General features: G+C 41.2%; 1 long non-coding RNA gene across 2 annotated transcripts in view; it reads left to right on the top strand.

The window, feature by feature from the left end:
• Nucleotides 1-713: 713 nt before the first annotated feature.
• The window catches only part of LOC111090928, a 75,435-nt gene continuing 60,805 nt past the window's right edge, over nt 714-15,343 (top strand). For both annotated transcript variants that reach the window (XR_005373309.1, XR_005373310.1), the window contains exons 1-2: nt 714-952; nt 1,721-1,809. This is a non-coding gene — a long non-coding RNA (uncharacterized LOC111090928). The remainder of the gene's footprint in view (nt 953-1,720; nt 1,810-15,343) is intronic.

Here is a 15,343-nt window from a genome sequence, read left to right on the forward strand (position 1 = left end):
CATCTATAGAAGGCATAATTGAAATTTTTGATAATAGAGTTTTGCCTTTCTTTACCAAGCCTGTCTTGCCACATACATTCTTAATGAAGGCAGAGATCAACAAGCCACAAACACATCTTTCTTGTTAAAGATAAAGCAATTAGGGGGACACAAAGGAAGGAAAGAAAAAAGTTCCCACAAACTGGAACAATTACAAACATTATAAGAAAATCAATAAAATCAAATGTGCTCTGAAGGCAACAAGTCTACGGGAGCACTGTGACCGGCTCTCTGATCATCACCAAGAGATCTCGGTCTGGGAGGTCACAGCAGAATTAAATGAAGCTCAAAACGTTAAGCCCGGGCGGACGTGTGAGGGGGAGAGACCTTCATGCCTCACGGGGAGCACGAACCCTGTCCTCGGCACAGGGGCCTGCAGAGGGCCTCGGGTTAACGGTCGGGTGGGATGGACAGACGGCCGAGCTCCCGGCTGGTCAGGTTGGCCTTGGGGCCAGCGGGGAGCCCCGAGGTCCCGTGGGAAGCTTAGGGCCGGGTGGCTGTAGCAGGGGGAGGCCACCCCGCACGTGCTTGTCCCCGGGGGGTGTCAGAGACCCGCTGACCCCTGAGTCATGTCAGCTGCTACCCTCTCCTTGCCCCCCCCTCCCCGGCCCCAGCGACTGGCTTCCCTTGCTGGGCTGGGTGGCAGTTGGTCTGGGCCTAACCTGTGCCCCCGCCCTGAGCAGGGGCAGGGAGCCGGGCCAGGTGGCTGCCCCTTCCCAGCCTGTGGGGGTCGGTGCCATCCACCCCCTGGGTCCCCGCCCGCGAGGCCCGGGTGTCAGGCCGAGGGACCGGGAGTAAGGCGGCCCCTCTGTCAGGGAGACTCCAGGTGTGGGAGCGGCGGGCTCCTTCCTGATGCTTTGCGGTCCGGTGGCTTGGATGCTACCCATTGTCACCACAAACAAAAGGGAACAAGGTGGGCTGTTCCCCCACCCAGAGGGGCCCGTGGGCGGCCAAGGCCGGGGCCTGTGCCAGGGCCGCGGGGAGAGGCCTAGGCCTGGGCCGCGGCCTAGCATCCTGACCCGCGGCCTGGGCCCCTCGCCCTCCCCGGCCCCGCGGCCCTCAGCAGCTGGGAGCTGCACCCCCAAGGCTCACCCAGCCCCCCCAGGTGGCTGGGGACACACCGACGCCCCCCCATAGTCACCGAGACTTCCTAATGTCAGAGCTTGGATGACCTGGGTGCCAGCGGAGGCAGGAGCAGTTGGCGGGGGTCTTCTCCAGGGAGACCCCAACCTCCAGCCTCGGCCGCCTGGCTCGTGGGCTGCAGCAGGTGCTGGCCCGGGCCCTGGGGACGGGGAAGCCCAAGGGGTCCCCACTTCTTGGGGGCCAGGGCCAGGCGCCCACTTTAACTTTGTTCCAAAGAAGGGCGACATCTGTCGCTCCCAGGAAAAAAAATCGTTTCACCATTATCTATAGAGTAGAGGGTAGGAATGTGGATTCTTCATACTTTAATTTTTAAAAGAAACGTACTTATGTGTGTGTATATGTATGTGTTTGAAAAATGAATATTATAGTGGCACTAAACAGAGGTAGCTGCTTTAACGCTTCAGGGCAGTCTTATCGTTTGTATACAGGTATATGAATTTTGTCTTACTGCTGTCTGGACAGAAGCATGACATGTTTTTATTTTTCCAAATCAAATTAAATGACTCTTTGCATCCTTTTCATCGTCCTCCTTTCTTAGAGTCCTGCAAGGAATCGGAGGATTTACATGGTACCCCCTGCAATGGAGGGCTCTGAGTCTTTAACCCATCGCAGGCCCAGCTGACACTGGTGAGGCTGTCTTGATTCCCCTTTTCTTTTTTTATTTTTTTAAATAGATTTATTCATGATAAACACACAGAGACAGAGGCAGAGACACAGGCAGAGGGAGGAGCAGGCTCCATGCAGGGAGCCCAACATGGGACTTGAACCTGGGACCCCAGGGCCACGCCCTGGGCTGAAGGCAGGTGCTAAACCGCTGAGCCCCCAGGCTGCCCTTGAAACCTTTTTTTCTATCCCGTGGAACCAGGAAGTTTTATCTGAGGCCTCAAAACCCCAGCGCTCACCCCTGTGGCCCTCCGTGTTGATGGTTCCAACACCTGCAAGCCACCTGGTCAAAGGCCTTGTCTCCCTGGCATTCCTGGAAGTCTCCCCCAAAGCCCTAACTGGCTTCATTTGCCTTAGGATGCTCCCTTTCAGCTGTGTCTTCCATTCACATAGCTCAGGGCTGTATCCTGCACCCTATGCGTAGACTTTGGGTCTGTGTCTCTGTAGACCTTGGCTTTTAAAAAAAACGAACTAGGGGTGGTAGAAGGGGAGAAGGGCGGGGGGTGGGAGTGAATGGGTGACGGGCACTGGGGGTTATTCTGTATGTTAGTAAATTGAACACCAATAAAAAATAAATTAAAAAAAATAAAAAATAAAATAAAATAAAAAATAAAAAAATAAAATAAAACAAATCAGCTTAATTCGCTGGAGATCTCTGGATTTTAGGATACAAAGCCTGGAATCTTCTCCCTTTGGATGGTGCGCACACACACACACACACACACACCTTCTGTAGAAAGGAAAATATCTCACAGATGATTAAATTATCCTGCCACACATTTCATAATTTTGTATTTTATGGTATTTCACCCTTAGAACTCAGTTGAATAGATATTTGTTGGGTGTCTACTGTGTGGCTCACAACAGTGAGGAAGGTATTTTCTGTGAAAAACTCATAGTTCGGTGAGGAGGATAGGTCCCCAAATGGTTATTTATTCTCCTACTGTAGAGTTTTGGTCTTTGTGACTTCTGAAAACTGGTCTCTTTCTCCCTTGATGTTCTTGTTTCTTCTGTTTTTTTTTTTTTCCTCTTCTCCTTTTTCACACCTAAGAACAGGTGCAAGTTTCTAGCATCTGTGCTGCTTCATAAGGAAGCAATTCAGCCATTCTTTAGGCTCAGTAATGCCAAGAACTACGGGTGTTTCTGCTACCTTCCTTTTCAGTTGATTTCAACTCTTTACTCCTCTCTCTTATGGTAGGAATGGGAGTCATTGGTGTCCACAGACACCCGCTGGGTGCAGAGATTAGCTCCAGATGCTGCTATAATGTGAAGTTCACCCAGGCAGAAATACCCCTCATTAAGACAAAATCCTGCCAGCAGAGATGCTTACCTGGCTCTTCCTACTGTGTGGTACCTGAGTGTGAACCGTGATTCTTCCATTGGGTCCACCCAGTCCTGACACTGTAGCGTCCTGGGAGCAGTTGTTTAATTGGGTCTTAATGAAGACAACAAAATAATTTGCTTAAAGTGCCAATGTTTGGAATGAGAACTCTATCAATGTAAGAATGAAAATATCATACAAATAGATGACATTTTTGAACTCATTATATATGGGCACTGTGCTGTGTTTTATGTTGAGTTAACCCATTTAATTTTCATCCTTCCATAAAGTAGATGTTATTACCCTTTTTTTAAATGTCTAAGGAAATGCAAGCTTTGAGTGTTTATGCCCAAGGTCAACGGAATGAACAACTGACAGAGCTAAATAGTCTGGTCTCAGCACCCATGCTCTTAACCATGAGGTTTTATGCCTCAGAATATGTGCGAAACCTGTGAATGATCTTCAGTGCAGTTCTGGTTTTATTAGTCACTTTTCACTTCCAGAAAAAGCCCTCATATTCTTGTCTTTACATGGGCTGCATCAAAATTACTGGCATATATTTTAGGGTACTTGTTATGGTTTACAGAACATTTTGCTTGTTGCACGTATATTTATTCCAAGTTACCTGTCAGTGTAATTTTTATCAACTGATTTCTACGAAAATTTGTTCCCACCTCTGCCTGTCGCTAATTAATTACTTATCATGAAATGCATTGGTTTCCTATGGTTGCTGTAACACATTACTACAAACTCAGTGACTTAAACACCATAAGTTTATTTATTTGCAGTTCTAGATGTTGAAAGTCTGAAATGGGTCTCAGTGGGGCTAAAATGAAGATGTCAGCAGGGTTATTTTCCTTTTGGAGGCTCTTGGGAAGAATCTACTTTCTTGCCTTTCCCAGGTTCTAGAGGCTCAAGCATTCCTCGCTCTTTGTATGATACTCTGTGGGCCACACTGAGGGATTGTTAGGGAGCCAGGAGGTCTTCTCACCTTTTTAATTTTCTCGCCTCAAACAGAAATCATAGGTCTTATGTAGTATAATCCCAATATTCCCCCCCTGGCTCCCAATACCATAGGGCAAAAATTTCCCTCGTCTTTAGAGAATGAGTGAGGCAAACATGGCTTCTTAATGGAGGGAAACTTTAAGGGAGGAATTTCTTAGATCACATATTTTTCTGAGTATTGTAGCTATGTAGCATATATTTTAGAAAGAGTTCAGAGACTATAGCATATGTTACATAAAAAAATAACTGCAGTTATTCAACACATCTATTCTTGGAAAAAGGAAAAAAAATCATTATTTTGTATTTCCAGGGCTGTCAGGCCCCCTAAAGGGAAATTTCCCAAGGGTTTCCAATCACACAGCGTTTGAAGGTTTCTGACAGGATAGTCTCACTGATATTTAAGTGAATTATCAAGTGTAAACCCATGCTGGTGGTTCTGTCCTAAACAAAGAGGAGATAGATGTCCAAAAATAACCTCTGTGTTCTGAGCTTATAATTGAAACTGAGATCCTTTTATTACCCTGAAAAGAATTTTGGAAAAGATTCCTGGGCCTGATGGTGGGACATTAAACAGCTTCTGGCTTCACCTCTAAACTTCAGCTCTAGAATGGAATGTTTCTCTGTAATGCTGTTGCTTGTCCAAAATAATTCTTCACGTTGAAGAGTTGAAGAGTTTTCCTGTTCTAGGAGAAGCAGATACTTACTAACAACTAACTTCATCCCTGCTACCATAGTGAGTCCTTTGAACGTAAGGAGGTGCTTTGCCTCCCTCCGTTTCTCAAGTCAAAGTAATTCACGGTGATCCTCATTCTTTGCGAGCATAAAATTCTCTTGGGGATAATTGGAAAAAGGGAGAGAAAGAGGGAGAGAGAGAGAGAGAGAAAGAGGGGATTTCTAAGGTCCACTGCCAGAGATCTGACTTTGGTGTGACTGTATGTCTGGGCTGTTAACAGAAGTCCTGTACACGATTTATTTTGGAGGATATAGTCCTCATTCTGTCTTGGCCATGAACAAGGCTCATGGTTTAGAATGGGGTAGCTTTCTGCATAGTGATGGGCTGGTTTTGAAAAATAGTGGAGATGCACCCTATGAAAAAAAAAGTTACTGGTGAAGAAAAATCACCTAACTCTTAAAAGGTAAGTGTAGGAGCCAAGACAAAGAAGTTGGGGAAGGTTGCTTGAGTTTTAAACATTCAGACTAAACCCAAACTTCGTATATAGTTCAGAGACTTAAAAAGTAGGAGAGGGTGTTTTGTTTTGTTTTGTTTTGTTTAGTTTTGTTTTTTGCCTGTGTAATATTTTATTCCTGAATGTTTTGGCTTAGAGTTTTTTGTTGGTTTCTTTAAATTCAGTTAATTAACATATGGTGTATTATTAGTTTCAGAGGAAGAGGTCAGTGATTCATCAGTCTGATATAACACCTTGTGCTCATCCCATCACCCAGTTACCCCATTCCCTCCCGTCCAGAAACCCTGAGTGTTTCCTATGATTAAGAGTCTCCTGTGGTTTGTCTCCCTCTCTGATTACGTCTTGTTTTATTTTATACTCCTTTGTTTCGTTTCTTAAATTCCACCCGTGAGTGAGATCATATGATAATTGTTTTCCTCTGTTTGACTTATTCTGCTCAGCATAATACCCTGAGAGGGTCATTTTAAATAAGGACAAGGAAGGGAAAAACAGAATCAAGTAAACAGATGGTAAATTGGATTTGATAAAGTTTTATTTATACAGTGACCTTAACAATGATACGGTATTTCATTCATTTGATGTTTGATTCCTCCGTTAATTCAGTGAGTATTTATGAGAATCTGCTGTATATCAAGGTCTGCGCCAGGCACCACGAGGAATTTTGAAAAGCATCACACATAGCACTTTCTTGAGGAGCTTGAAGTGTAAGAGGGGATTGGAGTCACGTTCACACAAAAGGCTACATAATACAAGACTTGCTACAAACAGCATCACCAGGCTCATCATAGCCAGTGCATGATTAAGTGCCACGTAAGTCAAACAGGTGCGTCAGGATGTACTTGTGCCCCCTCCACCTGATGCCTCCTGCTAGCCAGCCAGATAGAACCTGTTCCTCTGTGTGCCCTTTGGTGTTAGGTCCAACCCCAACAAAACCATCTTCAGAGAACATCTTGTTAGCAGAAGCCAGCTTGGGAGCCAAGGCTGCTTTTCTTAGATGCCCACTTTGTGTGACATTTCTGATGCTTGTGCATCAGTGCGTGTTGGCAACATGCTTGGCGCTTTGTCCCCATGGACTTACCTTGAGTATTTCTCAGGGACAGTTTCGTTGTTGGACATGGAAACCTAATCTGACGTAGGTGTGGACGAAGCCAAAGTTTAAATTTGATCAGCATCCATTCTCTCATTTCTCAGCTCTGCTTTCTCTTCATTGACTTGACACATGGATAAGTTCTTGTGACATGGTAGTGGCAGCAGCCAGCTTACATTTCTTCAGAGCCATCATTTCAAAAGGAGAGTGTGTGTTTGCCTCACATTTCCAGCAAATATCATGGGGAGGGAGGTAACAAATACGAATAGCTTTGTTGTGGTATGCTTCAGTCTGCTTGAAAACAAATGCATTTGAATAAATTTGGCTACATGCAACACTCCCCAAATAAAATCTAACAGTGCCCCAAAAATGTGGCAAGAAAGATACAGGAAGCATGACTAATTTTGTCAGGTTAACAAAAGAGAACCTCACTTGCAAACCCTAAATTCCTGTGATTGTCAGGGCCAGTGCCTGCCTTTTTTATTTCTTTTACATGAGTGCAAGCCATATAAACTCTGTTACACAATATGGCCCTGGCACATGTTGTCTTCTTATTGTTATTTACAGCTGACAATGATTACTTGGTACATGGGAAAATAAGATACTGTCAAGGGAATCATGTAATAATTAGTGTCTAAGGTATCTGTGTACATGAGTGGGGAAGGCGGTAATTACAAGTAAATTCTCAGTTTGTCAGCCAATAAATTTGCTTTAGGGAAAATATATTTATTTTTAAAATTCCATTGAAAATATATAAAAGCTATCCTTGCTCTTGTAATTGAGTCTACCAACACATGCCCCTGAGAATACTCAGGGATCTGCTCCAATCCAGTGGCTTTCAGGGTATTATATTATTCGAAACTTAGCTCAAGGCCCAAAATTGAGGTGGTAAATTTGGTAAAGAGAAGAAACCTCTCACAACTTAAGGATTTTGAAAGAGGATTGATGATCCTGTAGCTCAAGAATACTAGAAACATTCTCCATCTATTTTCTTGTCCCCTAATGGGATGTCCTTCAGATTTCTTCTGTGAACGGTCACATGAAATATCCTAAAGGACTGTGGATTTGGATGCAAGCAAACACAGCCAGATCCTGCTTCTACCACCAACCGGCCAAGTGACTGTACCAAGCTCTTAGTTTTCTTATCCACATAATGGAATTCAGATAGCTACCTCATAGTATCCATAAGAGCGGTACTGGAGATAATGTTCTTAAAATGCTTGCTTAAGTACCTGGCAAAACTTAAACCCTCCGTAAATGTTTGTTCCCTCTGCTTAACTTTTAGAAACACCAAGATTTGCACCAGAAAGGATCTGAGACATGCACAAAGATTTAGATTTCTCTAGTACATTATGTAGCTGCTTCTTTGAAATGCTTCCTTTCTTAGATGAAGTACTTAATACCCATTAGGGAACATCTCAGGAAAGGGGTAGGAATTCAAAATGATTTTGACTTTATTCTTTCTTGTTTGTTCTTGCAAATGGTGAGCATAGACATTCTTGACCACCCCTGTTGTGGGAGAAAGCTGTGCCTGTAGGACCCTAATAAAAAGCAAATCTATTTCTTGTAAGTACAAAGGTAATTCAATGCAGAAAGTAAAATATTTTCAACAAATCTGCTGACACCACTGGCTACCCATATAGGAAAGCAAAATAAATCATTAGACTCAATCCTTACTTCATACCAAAAATTAATTTGAAATGAATAATATATCTAAAGGAAAGCATAGAATAATATATTTGCAACCATGGGGCAGACAAAGATATTTTAGAACTGAAAGAGCACTAGCTAAAAAAGAGAAACTATAATATGCTGAATCTCATAAGAATAAAAATTTTAAAAAAAACTGTTTCTTACAAAACACCATTAAAAAATGTCAAGTCAAAAAAAAATGTCAAGCCACTGTCTGTAGCAAATATTTGCAATGCGTATTTCTGACAAATGGTTTGTATTTAGAAGATTAAAAAATCCCCACAATGTCTCAATAAAAAGACAACCCATTAAAAGTAGACCAAAAAACCCTGAATGGACGTTTCACAGAAGATGACACACAAATGACCAAAAAGTAAACATATTCCATATCATGAGATACACCTTTTCATCTAGTATAGTAGCTAAAAGAAAGAAGACTGACAATACCAAATATATGCAGAAATGTAGAGCAACCTGGAATAATTCTACATTTCTAGTGGGAGTACAAAAGTATAACCTCTTCAGAAAACAGCTTGGTGATTTCTTAAAAAGTTCAACATCCATCTGCCCTTATAGCATAGCAGTTTCATTTCTAAGTTATTTGCTGAAAAGAAGTGAAGACATATGTCCACAAAAGGACATGTTCACAATTCTTCATAGCAGTGTTTTTTTTCTTGTAATGGGTCAAACCGGAAAGTATCCAAACAGATGGACAAATTATGGTATGTTCGAGTAATGTAACACTAATTAGCAATAAAAAAGAACAAACTATTATTAATGCATGCAACAACATGGGCACATCCCCAAAATATGCCAAGCAAAAGAATGCAGGCAAGGAAGGACGCGTACTGTGCACTTACATTTATACAAAGGTCTTTAACGAGCAGCATAAACCACGCGATGTTACCTGCAGTGATTTCCCAGCGGAGTGTTGTATTCCCTGCAAGGAACACAAAAGAACTTCCTGGGTGATGGAAATGCTCTATATCCTGACCGCAGTGATGTTTACGCAGGTGTATGCTCTCGTCAAAACTCATCTAAGCATTAACTTTTAAGGGTGCACTTTGTTCATTATTTATTTATTTATTTATTTATTTATTTATTTTTAATAATAAATTTATTTTTTATTGTTGTTCAATTTGCCAACATATAGAATAACACCCAGTGCTCATCCCGTCAAGTGCCCTCCTCAGTGCCCATCACCCAGTCACATCCACCCCCCGCCCTCCTCCCCTTCCACCACCCCTAGTTCGTTTCCCAGAGTTAGGAGTTTCTCATGTTCTGTCTCCCTTTCTGATATTTCCCACTTATTTTTTCTCCTTTCCCCTTTATTCCCTTTCACTATTTTTCATATTCCCCAAATGAATTCATTTGAATTTTTCTTTTAAAAGTTAGAAAAGGGGATACAGAAGAGTATATATAGACCATGAGTAGGGCAGCCCCTTCATAGGAAGTAACACTCAGTTCCTTCAGAATGGCCTGGGATAGTCTTTAAAGCAACTCCAAAGGCACCAGGCGTCTGTCATCCCCGTCCCCGTGGCAAGGAGGTACAGAGTGTTGGGTGCCACTGGGACCAACCAGCCTTCTCCACCTGCTCCTTGAGTCACTGCAGCTCCCATCACCTCCCCCCTCCCTCTGCTCTTCCACCCCCCCCTTTCCTCCTTCCCCTTTCTCTTCTGCTTCTTCCTGTCCCTCCCCCTTCCTTTTGATGTTCATTGTGACAATTTTGGAGAACGTGAATCCACACGTGAAAAGCAGCAGAGGACAAACTCGTGTATAACTCACCACTTACACATCCAGATATTTCCATCCTTCAGTTAACTTTTTTCCTACTTGAGTTCATTTTTATCCTATTTGAGATGATGCTGATTGTATGATTTTGAAGCCTGCTGCTCCGTATTAACCATGAGCATATGTCTGCTAAAACTCTCCTTCTAAAGATTATTTCATTCATAGTACATTCCATTATACAGTATATAGTAATTTATTCATTTTGTGAGTATGGATATTTAGTGTTAATTTTCTTATTTTTATAAGCAACTCTATGATCGGAATCTTTGTATATACTTTTTTACATTAATTTTAAAATTTTAATCAGCTATACGTACGGCATATTAGAAGGCAACACTGTACCATACCCCTCTCCCTCATCACTGTTTTCTCTCCCTGGAGGCAACTGCTTTCTATTATCATAGCTACTCCTTTTGGTATTTACTTCTGTATTTCTAATTAATGTGCGTATGTTGGCACTTGTTAAATTTTGAGCATGGTCTGTTGAATTTACACTATGGAAGATGAGATTGAATTATCTTTTACAACATCTCTTACCATGTACCACACGTATACCCATCTATGCATCATCTCAATAGAGCTGTGAAGGTCCATAATCCATCAATTGTTACTTTGTCTTGCTTAGAAAAGGTGGTGTGTAGGCAAACAGTAGGATTTGAATATTCATTGTTCCTCTGATGAAATATTATCATCATATCATCTTAATGACATCTCAGTCTCATTATGGCTTTTGACATGTATGGACATATTTAAGCTGATTTATCCTATTGGCAGATAAATCAGTTTTTATGGTCTTATATGACCTCAGGCTTTCTCATTGGTTTTCTGGAAAAAAAACAGAAGAGACTGTCATCAGGGTTTCTCATTGTCTAGGCTTCAGTGTTGATAATAACACGTCTCACTTAGGCCTCAATCAGAGAAGCAGAACCATGACCAGAAATATATATACATTGGTCTCCTGGGTCTCTAGCTTGCTGACTGAAGATCTTGGGCTTTCTCAGCCTCCATCATCATGTGAACTTAATCCTTATGATAGAGGCTCATTTACTATTAAAAATAATTATATATTTATTATGAAGAATATGACATAATACCTGTTATTATGAAGAAACAGGTACTTCTGTTTCTCTGAGCACACTGTTCTTCTTTGTGAGACATTTTGACTCTATCACTTGCTCTAAGAGCACCTGCTGGGCTTGGCAGGCACACACACACGCTTAATGTCACACACACACGCACACAGAGAATCATTTTCAGTTTCTCATAATGACATGTGGGTGACTATCCAGGACTTCACTATTTTACTTCTAAGCTTTATATGTACAGATCTGTGAGGTCTACAGGAGTCCATGGAAAGGCTTGCTACCTCTGAAGTGACAAGATTGACAAAATACTTTCAGAAATTCTTTTGAAACTTCTTTAACAAATGATAACATGCCATTGCACTTGGCAAATTAATGCATTTTTTTAGGGACCCTATTTACAAACTAACCTTTATTGAGAAGCTATTATACGTCAGCTACTGTGCAAGGCACTTTTATATATAACATTATTCAGTCTTTAAAGCACATGATAGGTGGCATTAATTCCCTTAAAAATGGACAAATTGAGGCCTATCATGGCTAAAAACCATTCCTAATATCTGTATCTAATATCTAATAAGTATTGGAACCAGGATTTGGACAGTCTACCAGATTTTGCTTCATGGGATGAGCACATGTTTTGTCCATGTGAGATAAATCTTTTAATGAAAGGAGAATTAAATTCATTATGTAATTTTTCAAAATTGCTTTTTAAGATCATTAATTTAGCCAATTCTAGCTGGCAAGAGCTTTTAAAGGATTGCATGTTTCTATTTCTTGTTTATGAGCCAGAAGAGAATGTACATTTGCTTTAACAGTCTCATTAAATCCAAATTTCCCTTCTAATGTTGTAGCTAGTATCGGAAACAGAAATAGAGGGTGCTGTTGAATGTTTCATAACAATTACTTTTGCTATGCTTAGACCCAGATGGATGACCTCAAGTGAATTATGGCAGTCATTTTTGTTCTTGTCATTTATTTTTTTTTAATTTTTTTTTGTTCTTGTCATTTATAGAGAGGAGTCTTGCCCTTACACCCCAAAGGTCTTTGAAACAGGGATCGCCTGCGTGCTTCTAAATGCCTTGTCTTCATGGTGGCCATCATCAGGACTACCAAGGGAGTCTACACCTCTGTATAGGGCCAAGCACAACTTGGCAGAGACCTGAGGGAGGCGAGAGGCCTCTTAAAGGCCAACCCTTAGAGGCCAAGATCTTGGGTTCTGGACTTAGGCAGATCTCAGTTCATAACCAGATTCTTGTCTCTAATTAGCTGTATGAGCTCTTTCACACTGCTTAACCTTGCTAAGTCTTGTGTTCATTTGTAAGAAAGAGTCAATAATACCAGCTATGAGAATTAAATGACATAATGCACAAGAAAATCTTAGTACAATGAGTAATGAATAGTAAACACAATAAACTTAGTGCTATCACATCTTTGTCATCATTATTGACACAAAACAGCAGGAAAGCTGACTTGAAGAAAATGGAAGGGCCCTGTAGCTCTAATGGAACTGGAGACTATGCAACAGTCCATGTAGGCTCATTCATGGACAGCACCCAGGGTGAGAAACAGAGGATATGAGTCTACTTCAGACTTTACCTTGTTATCTGTAGAGGGAGATGCACTGGACTGATGATTTTTTTTTTTTAAAGATTTTATTTATTTATTCATGATAGTCACAGAGAGAGAGAGAGAGAGAGGCAGAGACACAGGCAGAGGGAGAAGCAGGCTCCATGCACCGGGAGCCCGACGTGGGATTCGATCCCGGGCCTCCAGGATCGCGCCCTGGGCCAAAGGCAGGCGTCAAACCGCTGCGCCACCCAGGGATCCCTGGACTGATGATTTTGAAGATCATGGCACCCTATAGTTTTTTGATCCTTAGCCATTAAGTAAATATTTCATGCTATTAAATATGAAGCAGATAACTGTGGATTTACTCATTCATTCATTCATTCATTCAAAATATATATGAGGTGCTTGTTTTGGATCTGACACATACTGTTTGAGGAACTGGGGCACAGCCTTGACTTAAAAAGATAAAAAATCCCTGACTTCATGCAACTTGCATACATGGGAGGATACAGACAATAGATCAACAAGGATAAAATACACGTTATGCCAAATAATGACAAGTGTTAGAAAAATTAAAGAGCAAAGAAGAGGAATAGGTAATTCTGAGAGGACGTTACAATTTAAAATGGGATGGTCAGAGAGGGTCTCACAAAGAAGGGGACATTTTAATCAGAGAACTGAAGGAGGTAAGGGAGACAGGAAAGAACATTTTAGGCAAAGGAAGAACAAGTGCAAAGCTTTGAAGTGGGGCCTGACTGTTGTATTCAGCGAAGAATAAGAAGAAGCCATTGTGCCAGAGTGGAGTGAGTCAGTGAGAGAATCACTGGGGATAAGGTCAAGAGAGGTGGGTTGGGAGGGACACATACTGTTAAAAGCCTTCTAAGCCATTGTAAGGACTTTGGCTTTTACTTTGAGTGAGATAGAAGACCATCAGTATGTGTTGAATAGAAGACTAACATGACTTGCTTTTAAAAGACATCACACTACTTGTGCTGAGAGTAGAATATAAGGGAACAAAGCCAAAAATAGGGAGGTGTGTTAGGCTAATCTAGGTAAGCAGGTTAGTTGCTTGGATCCCGAGGTAGGTGTGGCGAAAAGTGATAAGTTTCTGGATATACTTTAAAGGGGCCGCCCATTGAGATTTGTTGCTGGGTTGGGTTTGGAGTGTAAGAGAAAGTGATGAAACGCATTTATAGATACAGAGAGAGGAATGGATATACAGTTGACCTTTGAACAAGCAGCACCAACCCCCACACAGTTGAAAATCTGTGTGTAACTTCTGAATTCCCCCAGATTTAACTACTAATAACCTGCTGTTGACCAGAAGCCTTACCAATAACATAAATAGTTGATTAATACATATTTTGTAAGTTATATGTATCATACACTGTATTCTTACAATACCTGACTTTTTCTTAGTTTTTGGGTTTTTTTTTTTTTTTTTTTTTTTGTATTTCTAGGCTATGTAGTTCATCTGTGAGTTCTTTCAAATTGCCACAAACTCTCCTAAAATTTTCTAATATATTTATTGAAAAAAATCTGCATTTAAGTGAACCCACACAGTACAAACCCATGTGATTTAAGGGTCAACTGTCTATATATATATTTAACACACATACGTGTGTGTGTTTATAAATTTCACATGCCATACAAATGAAGATGTTGAGTAGGCAGCAGGCTGAGTCTGGAGTTCAGGAAATAGTAGGTCAGAACTAGAGAAATACAATTGTGAATGTATTTAAATGACAGTTAAGACCATGAGATGAGATGAGATCATTAATGCCTATAGAAAAGATCGGAAGCTTAACAGAGAGACTTAAAATATTTCAAAATTTAGAGGGCAGGTTGATGAGGAGGGGTCAGTAAAGAATTCTGAGAGCCAGAGTGGTAGGAGGAAAAGCAAGAGAGTTTGGGACCTTGGATGTCAAGTGCAAAATGTGTTTTAGGGACCAGAAACTGTCCATTGGTTTTAAAACTTGAAAGTCATTGATGATCTTGACACTAAATGAATAAAAAGCTGGTATGATTTGAAATTAAGCTGAGCTTGCCCCTGTTCAGTAATAGAACTCCAGGTGGACACATTGAGCTAAATGCTTGGCCACAGACAGATACAGGACATGACATCAGAAAAAGTGCCTAGCCATATTGGGTAAAGTAATGAGAAATTTGCCCAGGGGAGCTCCCTGATGAACAAGAGCTAAGAGGAGTGCAGCATTCACATTGCATTCCCGATCACATCCTGGAGAGGCAGTGACAGCTGAAAATAAGCTCGCTTCCCACTTGGTTGATACTGAAAGATTTTTTTTTTAACATTAACTATTCATATTCTTTTATTTAAAGGTGTGGTCTATATGTGTAATTCTATATAGGATGCCTTTGAGTCTCATTTAAGGGTTTAAGATATCTCCCTAATGTCTTCTCAAAGCAGTTCCTCTTAGTACTCTCAGCATTAGACTGCTATCTTGGTTATTAGGTTTATTAAGTGAATTAGCAAGTGGAGAAAAAATATAGTTCTTGATTTTTTCCATTGGAGCAGTCTTAAACTTCAGTTTATTCTGCATATCCAAGTTTGTTCAGCCTTGCAATTTGGGATTTCTCACCAAAGCTGGTTTGATCCTAAAATGCTTTCTGTGATACTGTCTAAATAAATTGCTGGGAGGTGCTTGTGGAAAAGAAGGGTCAGCCCTCTTGCTATGCAGTTTATACCTGAGATACAGCTTCTTCCATTTCCTATTATGGCAAATGTCTGTGCTTAGTAATT

This window comes from Canis lupus, chromosome 18 (assembly GCF_011100685.1).
Source record: "Canis lupus familiaris isolate Mischka breed German Shepherd chromosome 18, alternate assembly UU_Cfam_GSD_1.0, whole genome shotgun sequence".
Lineage (NCBI taxonomy): Eukaryota > Metazoa > Chordata > Mammalia > Carnivora > Canidae > Canis > Canis lupus.